The following is a 15,193-nucleotide window of genomic DNA, read 5'->3' on the forward strand; positions in this document are numbered from 1 at the left end:
TATATACATGACGTTTGTTAGTACATCGTTATAAACAAGCACACATTTTAGTGAGTTTGTACCCATAAAAAATTGTGTATGCAACTGGTGGAAAAGGCCTGAAATCAAATGAACGACTCCCCTCTCATATGCGAATATGCCTTTTGTACGCGTATGACGTCAAAATCTCATGGCGCAGTTCCTCAGAAGCTATAAGAATGCGAAGAAACAAAATAGCTCCGGATCACCAGTGCATGCAAGATATCCAGTGGCTTCAGCCCCTAAGATGGTTGCGCAATGACGTCAATACATAGGCCCGTATTCTGAATTCAGGTTTAAATTAAACCCTGGTTTTAAGTTGTGGTTTAACTATGGAGAGCCAGTTGGGGCACAGATCCCTGGCAGTAAAAAATCACTACATTTTTCTCATTTGACATTCCCATTGTTAAAATGGAGTTTTGAGCCCGTTTTGGGCTGATTTGAAGCTGGTTTATCATAGTCCTTTATGTCCTTTATATAAATCCGATAGAATATGTAACAATTCAGAAAGGCTTGGTTGACGTCAAGCTCTCTAATGTATGTGAAATAACCTGTACTTTTCCACTGGATGGACTTCATATTGGGCTAATCTTCTGAAGCCAGCAATCATTTATCATCAGCTTGAATTCATATCGGCCTAACTCTGACGACGAATCATCAAACCCTATCAATTTGATTAAAGTGTACAGCTGCAATTACTGAATTAGGCTCCTTTAAGACTGCATGTATTCTTCATACTCAGCCACTTTTCAAGCATTCCTCGGATGCCACAAACCAGGTGAGACGTTTGATATTGTTTCAACTATACATGTAAACATTGTTCATCTTACTTTTGAACTGAAGGAGAGATCGGTTTTAAAACAATTTCTAGACTAAATATTCCATGGCGTATTCCCACTTGCCGAACGCATCATAATGCAGTTCTCCCTTGGTCTCTGAACGGAAATAAGAGGTTCTTGGTAGTTTTGGTTGCGTTTCGGGGTGCAGTTTACCGATGGTTAGAACTGCAAGCCAACCGATATATTGACAAGCGCCTGCTGGTTTGTTAGCGAGTTGATATAGTTGTCTAAAACAACATGAATCCCAAAACGAATGAGTGGATTAATGGAGAATATCGAACGATGTTGAAATATTCTGCTTGTGGCAAAATATTATTACGATGATGGACAAGATCTAGACAAGTCAGTGCAAAGAATGTGCAATATGATCATGCGCCAATATTGTAATTTGAACCAAAACAATGCCACTGGCGTGATACTCTCATATGATCCATAGAAACGGGTGAATGGAATATTAGGTGGCAAAACAAAAACGTAACGATACATTTGACACTTGCCAGAGTAGTGTATGTTTATTGTTCATTTGTGTTGCATTTCACGTTATCTAATGTATTCTTATCAAGTTCTAAATTAATAATACCAGAGTACCTTTTTTTCATTTCCTGCATGGATGCTACGGATTATGGATTTCATAAGGGTATTTGATCTAGGTCACTGGCGTTCTTGTTGTCTCCTTGACAAAAGAGAGAGAAAAAGATGTGGATTACTATTCCTCCACATGCATGATCATTCATATCACCGACTTATGTTGCAAGATGGGTATAGTGGGTATGTTAAATTACTTCATACGCTAACTAAAAATCCATTGTAGATCACCATCAATAATAGAGAGCATGGATTAGACTATAAACCTATAATACCCAGAAACTAAAACGTTTTAATAGGAAAATAATTATATTGCTACTTGGTAACATACTTAGCGTGGTAAATGATTTGGTGTTTTATCATTTAAGCGGGCCTATATTACAAGACTGCACAACTCAGAATGTTGCATTATTCTGGGCAAATATGAGTAGTTTAAGATTTGACTTCGCGCTATCAAGACTGCTGGTCAGTTTTTCTTTTATTCTAAAACATATGTTAACAGTATAACCTTATTGGTAAATCATCTTAATTCACAATGTAATTATTGTCTTTTATATTAATTTCGTCCCTTCATCTAGTTACTTGTATGTTCTTTGCACGCTTAAATATATTCAGATCATCGCCATGAATAACCTTTGAGAAAAGAACATACATATGTGACAAAGCGACGCAGCCGGGCTCAAGTGGCATTTCTCTTCCATGGCGTCGAACCCGATGTCATATTTGGAAACCGTTATGAAGATTCATTATGTTTAGTAAAACCTCGGAACTGATTTAGGTTAAATTTTCTGTTTTCTTTCACAATAAGGAATAATTAATTTGTTGATATTTTACTCTCAGGTATGATTTATCTTAAACCATAGTTCTGTTTTGACATCAATCAGGGATGCTGTACTGAGGGTTCTGAACTCCACAAAAAACCCTTAAACTTTAAGTCAGCAAGACAATCATCTATACTCGAGTATCTAAATGGCGTTAGATAAACTGATGACACACTTGCTCCTACGATAATTGCAACGGGCTTAATTTCGTCTAACTGTCTAAGATGTACGGTTAAGGTTGGGGTTGCAATAGGGTTACGGTTACGGATAGGTTAAGGGCAGGCCTAGGGTGTAGTGTTTACCTTGGGTTTACCCAGGGTTTTAGTTAGTGTTTCGATTAGTGTATGGAATTGACAGTGGATCAATTGTCCCCGGATCAAATGTCATGTAGGCGATAAATTATGTAACATATGGTGGCGGTGTGTTAAGCATGCATGCTACATATCAAGGGCTTTGAGTAAGTAAAAACTCTCCAGAATATCTACTTCTTATTTGGACTTTCAACCTTCAGCCAAAGCATTCGAAATCGTGAAAGAAATTATTTGACTTTATATTGATAAAGGACTTCATTTTTCTTAAATCATTTTCATGTATGTACCAAGCTTTTGAATTTATTTATGTAAATATATATATATATCATCACACACATATATATTTATATAAATGTGTGAAGAGTTTGGTTGCAAAAGGGGTCAGGTCCACTTTGGACCATTCCGATAATAATCTTGTTGTTCATTCTCACTTATTGCAATATTATTATGATAAACTAAATTGGCATGATGTACTACCCTATCATCTGAACATAACATTGGGTATAAAAGAAATCAACAATTTTTATTCTATATACTTTAAACAAAATTATCATTGTGGATTTAACCCCTTTTGCAAGCAAACTGAAATGAATCCAATCTCTTTTGAATAAAAAAGTTATTTTTCTTTGCCACTTTTATTCACGTTTTAATATGAATTTCATTCTGTGGTATCATCAGAGCGACTAAAATCAATAGGTTTTGAGACAGAAAACAATAGCACTTATGAAAAATGGACCTAACCCCTTTTGACAAATGAGCTCTTCAGAAGAGTTTTGTTGCAAAAGGGGTTAGGTCCACTCCAAGAAAATCATTTTTTTTTATTCTACCATATTGCAATATTCCTATGCTAAACTAAATTTTCATGACACCCTACAATGTGAAAATATGATTGGGTATAAAATAAATCTACCTGTCTTCATGTTATTTTAAATATTCTTTAAACAAATATTTGTGGACCTAACCCCTTTTGCAACAAAACTGAAATGGACCTTACCCCTTTTTGAAAGCGGGGATTTTTCTTTGCCATTTTTGTTCGCTTTTTAATAGGAAATTCAACTTTTCTTTGGTGTTATCTTATAGTGCTGTTACTAAAAATCTATACATTGAGACCCCCAAAAAATCATATTTGATGAAAATGAGCCTAACCCCTTTTGCAACTGAGCTGAACCAAAATATTGTGTTGTTGATAGGAAATATCGGGCAATAGGGAAATTGTATTGTAACACATAGCCGATGAATAAGAAACCATTACGGATAGAACTGATCATATGTGACCACTAATCGTGTACCCCAACAACAAACATATAATAAACTGCCATGATACGCCACTATAAAATGTTCTCGTGAAGAACCAACAATTGCTCGGTATAAACTCGATTCTGCACATTGGTGTCAGCGCGAAAATGAAACATCTTGTTTTCAGGGGCTCTCGATGCCCACAGCTTAATTCCACCAGAGCAGCGAAAGCCGATATTTCCACTCGTCATTTTATGGTACATGCCATGTTACCCAGACAGAGATAAGGCGAAAACAATCAGAATAATGTAGTCATCAAGCTATTAGGTGGCATTTGGGACAATCTGAACTATAATGTCTAGTCCACGTCCGACTGGGCTACGTATTACCTGAAGCCGGCGAATATGTGTAATAGTTGAGATTGCAGGAGCTCAATTATTGGGAACTCTTTATAAAAACCATCTATTTTAATGTGACCAATGTGTACAGTTGCGCTTACGGTATTAAAGAACTGTACAATATTCTTCAACGACAAACAGAAATCAAGCATTCGTCGGATGCCACAAACCAGGTGAGACGTTTATCAAAGTAATTGTAATTTTGGGCGGTCTTGACCAAATCAAAAAGAAAATCATTATTAGCGGGGGTCTTTAGAGAGCGAAGTTGGCTCAGTCGTAAAGTGTCTGCCCGTCGAACCAAAGATCGTGGGTTCGAGTCCACCCCGGGCGGATGACTGAAGCCATTGCGTTGTGCAGGGTGTGTAAACGTCTCTCCCCTGTTTTATAGATGCATGCTATGTTACAGTGGAAAAAACTCCGTCCCTCGGATAGGACGTTAAATGTAGGCCCCGTGTAGAAGAGAGTCACCATCTTTGCACGTTAAGAACCCACTGCACTATTCGAATAAGAGTAGAGGAAACCCCGGTGTAGTGGTCCACCTGCATTCCCCCAACCAACCAGTTTTATCGGGAGGAGAGACCTGCGGGTATCAGTTCTGTGTGCGCGCCCTTCTAGGCGACCCAGATTGGCTGGCTCCTCCCGGCAAATTGTGACTTTGAGTGTCTTTGACATATATGTGGCGCTATTTAAATGCTGTGCATCATCATCATCATCTTATAACAGTACGGCAAATGGTATCTGTGTCGTAGAGCATTTATTCTGCGGATGAATCTAATCCATGCTTGATCTTTGTTCTTCGATTTAGTCATTGATGGTTTTCTTTTCATTTATCCTCTACTAAAACAGACATGGTGTATGCTGCAGCTGACGTTTAACTTCTTGTTTAAGTCCGGTAGATTGCATCGCTTCAGGGAATGTTGTTTTGAGGATAGGCCGACTAAGGCTTGTATGATTTCATAGAACCTACTGTATGCTCTATTTGTATTCAGTAGCTGTGGATCAGAATAGAGAACGGTACAGCTCTGATACGAAAAAATACTCATTTGATATCGAATCCGATCATGTCACCTGATCAAGTGAGGGGGCAATGTCTATTACTGGTAGCTTTAGTTTAGAATATTTGATTTTCCTAGAGAAAATCGATATTGTCCCTGCAGGAGGCAAAGAACGATACGAGATGAACAAAATTTGGGAGCCCTGCGCATTCACAAAGCAATCTGCGACTAGCCAACTTGTTCACTACCTAAATATGTGTCTCGTACTTCAGGGTTTTGACGTTTAGTGTGCTCGTACGAGCTCTAGATCGATTATGACATCATCCAAGATTAGAAAAAAATGGATGAAGACGAAATTAACATCCGAGGTATCAAGGATTCACAGGATCTTGTAAACCAGTAAGTTACTGCTTGTTACCATTTCTTTCATTTAATTTCATGATTCATGTTTCAGGCCTGCACATATTAGGGAGGGTAATTAACGTTTTATTTCTATATTTCGGGTGCTTTTGCGCCTTGCTTCTACCATCAGCTTCCAAGATTTCAGCTTGCGACAGCGGTCAGCATGACAGCCTGACCCTGCCAAAATTGTGCAATTTTTTTTGTCGAGGTCCGCTAGCTTCCACCCCCCCCCCCCCCTCCGTCCCCGACACAGTTTTCAGGGTTTTTTCCAACTTTTTTACGAAATTATGTAAGTCGAATAATGCATTACCTTTATCATATTTGGAATTGTATGAACCATGATATTTATTTTGTATATGTCATCACATACGTAAAAGCATTTTAAGTACGTGGAAGAGTGATATAGGAAGTGTTCACAAGTAGTTGCACCGTGAAATGGCCCGAAATGTATGTGACGTGATGGTCTGCCCTACCCCTCCCCCCCCCCCCTCCGACCAAACAGTAGATCACGTACGGCCCGCTCGCTACCACGTCGTTCCATCATTTGAATCTTTTAAATCTGCATCAGTTAGATGCCCTCCCGCCCATCGATGATCTCAGGCCATGCATAACACCCACTCCAACCCTAAAAAAAAACCGGTAGCCACGAAGCTATCAAGTGGAATTTGGTCATACATGCGCTATTACTTTTGGTCTGCGTCCGAATGCGCTACATATAGGTTATTGAGGCCGTCGAATAAGAGCCATATTTGGGATTGTAGGAGCTCAATTGTTTGGAACTGTATGTAAAAACATCTTTTCTGTTATAACTCATTTGTACAGTTGCGTTTACGGTATTTGATAACTACACAATATTCTTCAACGACAAACAGATACATAGCATTCGTCAGATACTCAAACCAGTTGAGTCGTTAATTAAGTTAAGGGCGAAATGATACTACTCCAAATAAATCTATAAATAACTTAACCACAATAGAATAGAAATAAATATGAAAAAAGGAGAAATAATTAAAGTAATATGAAAACAAAACACATTCAGACAATCTGACGGTCCCGTATAAGCAGTGTTTTAAAGTTGCTGAAGGCGTCAAGCATTATCCGAGTTAGGAAGAAAATAACGTGTATCATTGAATGTTAAGGTAACTTTGTTATTTTAGCTACTGTTAGGTTAGAGGGTAATTTAAAATGGTTACAATCCAAATAATTGGCCATCTCTGCAGGGCCCTGGGAACGATAATGTTATTGTAAACATGTTAATTTCAGCCTTCTGGCTGTGTAACATGTGTTTTGTACGAAATAAACCATGTTTGAATTGAATTTGAATTGAATTAAATTGAATTGTTGGGGTTTCGTTTAGTGGATTGCCGTCAGAAAAAAAGGCATGCAATAGAAATAGTTATTGCTCCAAAATCATATTGCTTTCTATATTATTCAAATAACGATGTTGATATCGAGCTTCAAAATAAATTATAATCCTGTTAACTCTTAGTGCACAGAATAACTGGTCAATGTGTAGTAGGTCCATGATGTGATAGTGGGGGGGGGGGGGGTGTGGTCTAGTGGTTACGACTCTCGTCTTTCAATCAGAAGGACGTGGGTTCGAATTGGAACCCGGTAGGATTTATTCCTTGAATGCTCTAGCGCCTGTGTGGCGGCTCAGCTACAGCCTGGGTAATAATATGATACCAAGTATCAAGCACAGTAGAGTATAGGTAATTATAGTAGCTGCGCTATATAAATGTACCATATTATGATTGATATAAAAGTAAGGATAGATTAGCTGATTTGAAACAACTTTACTATAGTCCGTTATGTCCGTTAAGCCCCATATAATATGTAAAGCAAACCAAAGGCTTGGTCAACGTCAAGCTTTCAAATGTATTTGGAATAAACTGTATTATTCCGATGGGTGGTCTCTGTCTTCTTGGGCTACTCGTCTGAAGCCGGCAAGCATCTGTAATCAGATTCAAATCATTTTGTCTACTTTTCATGACATATCATCAAACCCTATCGATTTGACTAAAGTGTACAGCTGCGTTTACCATGTTTACTGCATTAGGCTCCATTAAAACTGCACGTATTCTTCATACTCAACCACTCATCAAGCATTCCTCGAATGCCACAAACCAGGTGAGTCGTTTGATATGTTCGAAATATACAACACTCGTCATCTTCCCATAGAACTGAAGAAGATGTTTTAATAATTTCTTAACAAAATATTTAATGGGTATTCTCCACTTGTCGAATGCATCATACTGCAATTCTCTATTGGTCTCTGAACGAGTATGAAACTTCTTGGAAGTTTCGGCTGCATTTCGAGTTTCAGTTTACCGATGTTAAGAGATGCTCGCCTATATAGACCGGAACTGCAAGTAAACCCATATATTGATAAGCGTCTGCTGGTTCGTTAGCGAGTTGAAGTAGGTAGTTTTCTATACTAATCTGAAAATTAAAACGAATGACTGGATTAATGCCGGGAACTGTTAGACGACTTTTAAATATTCTGCTTATGGCAAAACATTATTAGGATGATTGACAAGTAATACACCAATTAGGGTAATAAACCATTCATTCCGAATGTACAAAATGATCACGCGCCAATAAGTGTATTTTGAATCAGACCGATAATCCCACTGGCATGACATCCTGATGATTCACAGAAACAGGTAAATGGAATATCTCATCTAGGTGTTCTGGGTGCCGAAAGCCGAAACGGAACGATACGTACATTTGATACTTACCAGACTACATGTGTAGGGGTATTGTTCGCTCATGTTGCATTCCATGTTGTTCAACTGAGGGTATTGACACTGGTCATTGTGATTTAAAATTTAGTTTTGAGCTGATTTAAAAGTGGTGTATCATAGTCCATTATACCCATTATAGAAGTCCGATAGAAGAGGAAAACTCATATTAATAAAAACTTGATTAACGTCAAGCTTTCAAATGTATTTGGAATAAACTATACTACTCTAATGGATGGACTTCATCCTGGGCTACCCGTCCGAAGCCAGCAATCGTTTATCATCAGCTTGAATTCATATTGGCCTTTCTCTGATGACATAATCAAACTGAATAAAATTAACTAAATTGTATACCTGCGATTACTGCATTATCCTCCGTTAAATCTGCACGTATTCTTCATACTCATCCCCTTACCAAGCATTCCTCGGATGCCACAAACCAGGTGATACGTTTCAAATATACATAAGAGCATTCCCCTTCTATCCTTAAAACTTTAAGAGCGATCGATTTTAAACAAATTTCTTAACTAAATATTTCACTTGTCGAATGAATCATACTGAAGTATTCTCGTGGTCTCTGAACGAAAATAAAACCTTGGCAGTTGTGCCTGCATTTTGTGATTCAGTTTACCAATTGGTAAAGATGCCCACGTGGACCCACATATTGACAAGCGCCTGCGGGCTCGTTGGCGAGTTTAAGTACGTAGTTGTCGAAACCTATTTGAACCCTAAAACGTTGAATGGCTTTTTAATATTATGCTTATGGCAATCCCAATGGCATGATTTTTCTCAGGTGATTCACAGAAGCGGGTAAAAGGAATATCTCTTTTAGGTGTTCTCGGTGACACAACATAAAACATTACGATGCATGCATTTGACACTTACAAGACAAGTGTAGGTCTATTATTCACTCACGTTGCATTCCATGTTATCCAAAATGAAGATACATGTATTCTTAACAAGTTTGTTAATTGATTTAAATCTCCATAAAGCATAAGAAACTTATTTAATTTCGTGCATGGATGATATGAATAATGGATTTGATAAGGGCATTTGATATAGGCACTTGCATTCGCTTTTCTCTTCTTAAAGAAGAAAAAGAAAATATCTAGGACTAACTTAAAATATTCCATATGCATGATAATTCACCTCAACGCCAACGACTACTGTTGCAAGATGGATCCAGTATATATAATTATTCCATACGTTTAATGAATATATTTTTTGGATCACCATCAATAATAAGAATAATGAATTAGACTTTTGATTTATTCATACTCATAAACTAAACTGTATTTAGGTGAAAAAAAAGTTATTTTGCTACGTGGTAAAATATTTTGGAAGGTACGAATGTATTTAGCAGTCAATTAATATGTTAATATTCAAGTGGATTTATATTGCAAGAATACACAGCCTAGAATGAATAGCCAATATGTTCTTCCCTGGGGTCCGTATGACGATGGGCTAGCACTAGACCAATTATGGTAATAGACCGGTCATTCCAAATTACAATATGAATAGGTTGCTTTCTGTGTGTATGTGCATTGTCTACAATTGATTCCGTATTGTTTTATAGCAAGGTTAACTGAAATCCATTGCCACCGGGGACACCTGCATAATAAAGCATGATTTAATGGGTGAAGTGCATTGGGAAGATAATTATTTTGCTTATTATTGTATCATCCGATAAAACACATATCTGACTATGAATAAAAAGGGTGTTCCCACAAGTTTTGAAATTATTTAAGATATTTCTATAGCATTGAAAACTTGTTTTACTTCATGAATGGATGCTATGACGAAATGAACATATATAAACATGCGCCCACGAGATGCAAGCCGGAAGCCGGGCTCAAGTGTCAATTCTAAATTGCGGACCACTAAAGCTGCACGTATCGTTCATTGTCAAGTGTAGTTCAAGCATTCGTCGGATGCCACAAACCAGGTGAGACGTCTTACCATTGAACCGCCAACTTATAGCAGTAATTGCAATGAATCAATATATATTTCTAAATTGCATCAAATGCACTGTTTCACTTTGAACAGAGCAATATTACGACGTAAACATGCTCACGGTCCTCGGGAAAACCTATGTCTGAATCCGAATTGAGGTTAAGACTTGTGTATATGTATACGCATTACAATGATGAAATTAGTTTCTTATCTTTACCACGTTTATGTATCGATATTTGCCAAGGTATATATGTAACGGGCCACCCCAAACTCGCAATAAGTCGTCGAAAATTATTTATTTTTCAGTTTGAAAACCACATTAAAAGCTTTTAAGGACGTTCCACAGTTAAAGTGAAATCCATGTCATTTTCACAAAACTTTGCACATAGATACTTTAGAACCTTAATATTCGAAATATGCAAAAAATAACATAGGTCCATGTGCTTGATTTTTTGCTATAGAGCTTCAAAGTTCACCCAAATTGATGTTCTTAAGAATTGCGCACTCAAAAGAATTTGGCATTTTTAGACCGCCCAAAATTACTACAATGAGTTTAAACCTCTATTATTCAGTCAATATACATGAAAAAGTCATCAAATTTCGCAAGAGAGTTAATAATTGTATAATTAGAATGGAGAATCTATTTATAGTCCTATTTGTTTGCAATTTTTAGTTTAACAGCACTGTCAGTTCTTAAAAATGGCGTAAAAGATAACAAAATCCCAATATAAAATATTTGAAATTTCAGTAACAAACTACAAACGTACAATAAATGCTGCACTTTATTCAAAATCCATGTCATTTTCACCAAAATTTGCAAAGTTGTAGAGGAAGGTATAACTAAGAGGTACAAACATTAAAAACCAGGGGTTCATGTGCTTGTTTTTAAACTATCAGCATTCTTATAAGAGCAAATGTGTTTTTTTAAACACCAAAAATGCGCCGAATGCTTTGTATCTAAGTGAAGAAAAAATCAAAACCACTCTACCATTTATTCAAACTCGGGGTAATATTCGTGATTCTTGGCAGCACTGCAGAGTAAAGTATTTTGAAATTGTAGAGAATTTTTGTTTAATGGTCCATGGAATAATTCCATTTTTAAGCTTCATGAAATAACGCATCGGATCTGCAGTTAAAGTGCAGAAGATGAGAAAAATCAGCTCATACCCGCAGCTAATTAGTCACCTGTTCATCAATTGTGACGTCAGCGCGCAGAGTGTAAACTATGCGCAGATCATAATGCGCACAAACATAACTGTGGAACGTCCTTAACTTGCGAAAAATAGTCAACAACAACCCACACGATCATATGATTGGATGCTGAGGAAACTAACAGAGAGATTTAAAATATGAGAAGAAAACAACGTTTATAGTTATGAGTTCCCTCAAGCGCGAGATAAGCAAAATTTGTGTCAAAGAAACCCTGTATCTTGTTTTCTGTTCATCTTTACAACTTGGAATTTCTACAATTTAAAGAAAAATAATAACTTTTTCAGATAAGCTGTTTTGCATTTCTCTTTTTTTTTTTAACCAAATCTCTATTTTCACAATTTGTGACTTTCCCGAGCGATATATTTCCCACTCTTGGGTGGCTTGTCGCATAATAGATTATGATAGGGCTGTATAAAAACACCACCCTATATGAAGAAAACAATAATCATTAATCAAATAAGTTTTATATTGTTCGATGTAAGAATGCATGAAGCAAAACGTAATGCAAATGGGCATATGGCAGGATATTCACTCTGTTCTAATTGTTAGTGCCTCTTCAAATCTGATGTTTAGACATTTTCGAGTTGGCGCTATGGACATTCATCATGCCGTACAGATCATTGGACCTAGCGAAGGCCGTGACTTCTTAAATGTGTTCGTTTTTTTTTACTATTTTACAATGTACCTATCGCAATAGCAATTCAAATATGTCATTTCCATCATATCATAACCATTACTACTTGAAGGATAAGACTGCTGTGTCTATAAGAGTCGTATAATTTCTAGAGACTAAAAGGGACTGCAAAGCGACTATCCTGTAAGTTGTGCTCGGCGCATGGTCTGGCCGATGTGGTACCTGCGAGCCGAAAAAAACAACAATGTGTCAAATATCTGAGGAGTCCATAAACATTATACGAACCGATTACTAATAAAACTAAGTGTCCAAAATAGTGTACGTAAGATGTAAGATTAAACGGAACAGCTAACCTTACGTTTGATTTAAGCTACCAGGTTAGGCCTAGATATGTAGCTTAGTCCCGACGTAACAAAATAACGTCGTTAAAAATAGGAGTGGAATAAGTATTGTTAGATCTAGCCGAACTAATTGTTAGTTTTAGTTAGATTTTGCCTCTTTGCGAGCATACTTAAGGGTTGAATACGGTTAATTTGTTTACGTCTGTAATAAGTGTCCTTTCGATTCTTTCCAATAATGTGTTTATATTCAAACTAAACTTGATAAAATATTTGGGATAGAGCGAACAGAAGTCAAGAATACATATTGTTCCATCGATACCATATCAACTATTAGTGCACGCGTGCAATAAGCATGTAAATGGGCGAGTTGTTTAAAAATTTCGATTAATTTGGGCTGACATTAGGGTGATCGCAATAAACGCCAAAGGCAACATTTTGCACAAAAACAAATGGAGATCTCATCCAATTTAACTATGTAAGTTGCCATGGGGCGGATCAGGGGGCACTGGGCAAAAAAGTTTGATAACCTTGTTCGTTACCCTTGGTAATCACCATACTTTGTATTTTTACAGGCACGGTCAAATACATAGCCCAACTTTTGTCCAATCGAAGGATAGGATTATTTGACATTCTTAAAGGAAAATGAAAGGATAGATTTATTATCTGGTCATAAACTGATTACATTTCACTGATTAAAATAAAATTAAAATGAGGCAGAACAGTTTCCTATTTCCCATGATATGCCAGTCAAAGTTATCAATATTTTGATTTTGAAAGACCCGTGGAGATTGCCATTTTGCTCATCCTCCCTATATCTCTGTGAGGGGTTGTGACGTCAGCGACGTACAACTCGGTGTCCGACCTCGGCAATCGCCTTTGATTGCTAGCATAAAATACATGGGCCAGAGTGGATCTGGCTGCCGAAAATAGGTCAGTAAGGGGCACAAAATGCAGCTTTTGCCAAATTCCTGATCCGCAGAAGAGGCCAGAAATCTCTTTAAAAATGATTGGCTGCACTGGAAAAAAACTACAATTCTTCCAAATTCAAGAGGAATGATGTTGTTCGTAGCGAGCATTTTACCGATTTTTTCGGCCGAGTATTGGGGCTCGAAGTCGTAGGCTCTCAGGCCTTCTAACTAAGTTCTATTTCAATACAAACGTCCGATAATACTTAAATCGACGGTAACAAATAATAAACAACGTTAGATATATTGAAATATTATAGCACAATTAACAATTTAACGATATTCAAACGGGATAAACAACCAAACTTCCAACATAAAAGTCAACACGATCACTCGGTTCAGGGGCCGGCGGTCGGCACTCAAGTGTTCATTACATGCTGCCGCGCACAGAAAAATCAAGCCATGGAAGTCGTGTGTTGTGGACACCAGAAGGAAGATCCCAGCACGCGCGACCCACTAGATAGAAATCCACTGAAAAACGCGGTTCACGGTGCTAGCTATATACTAACCTCGCAATACGTGTGATGAGTGGGTGGCTGTACTGTCTACGAACAAATTTAGCTTTGTCAAATTTGCCAATTTGGATATCGTAAATAAATGTGTAAACATTTTCATCAAAACTCATCAATTTGTGTTTTAAACCATAAAATAATTTGAATAGCTTTTTGATAATTATTTAAAGTGTTTTATGTGTATATTATATTCATATCTTGTAAAAAAGTATCTATATTATGCAAACTCGGGGTTAGTTTCAGCCTGTGACTAACTGCACATGGAAGTTAGTACCGAGAGCAGTTGTACGTCGCTGACGTCACGATTTTGAATGAACCTCGCAACAATGGCGATCTCCATTTAGAGACTTTGAACGTGAAGAAGCCCAACTTTGAAGAGGTGGTACTCCACTCTGGGAAATCGGATTTGGGATTAAGTGGATTCATTTTTATTATCATTTACTTATCAATGATATTATGTGGTATTACATTTTGGGTTTCATTCTCCTTTAAAGAGAAGGTTACAAGCCTCTGTCGAGCTCTGCAATTGCTCAAACAATTCCTCTGATGATGGTCCTTCATAGGTAAATTGCTCGTAGATATCTATTTGTAGCATGATGAAACACATTTCGATGCAAATAATACCCAACTGGATAATATATGATTAGATATTAGACATTGGATAATAGCAATATTAATCAAGTGGCGTTGAATTAAAAACTAAACAGAATTATTCGTTCGTGACTCCCTTTCTGCACGGTCTACGCAAACTGCCTATCTGAACCCCCACAAAATTGAGATATACCCTGTAATGCCTGTTGGATGAACACTGCCGCACAGAGTGTGTTAATAAATGGTGATGATGTGTTAAGCACTGTGAGATGCTTAGAAACAGAGTAAAAATAATGTTACACTATGAATACAAAGACAGTGTGAATGTTCACAGTGGGCTAACGTATTGACATTATATTAGACTTTGGCAATTTGTGAACAGCCACCCCAAAACCAACAATTAGTCGAACAAATGAATATTGATATTTTTATTGAGCTTTAACATAATATGTAATATTATAAAATTGACAGACAATAACCATTACAAGTACTTGATTGGATGCAGATGAAATTCAGCAAGAGCGTAAAAAATAAGGAAAAAACAAGGTTTGAAGTTTGGGGTTCACTCAAGCATGAGATGTGCATACTGTGTAATGTCAGTGAAACTTCCAAGCAGTCTGAAAAAGTAGTGTCCAA

The sequence above is a fragment of the Lytechinus pictus genome, unplaced genomic scaffold (genome assembly GCF_037042905.1).
Source record: "Lytechinus pictus isolate F3 Inbred unplaced genomic scaffold, Lp3.0 scaffold_20, whole genome shotgun sequence".
Lineage (NCBI taxonomy): Eukaryota > Metazoa > Echinodermata > Echinoidea > Temnopleuroida > Toxopneustidae > Lytechinus > Lytechinus pictus.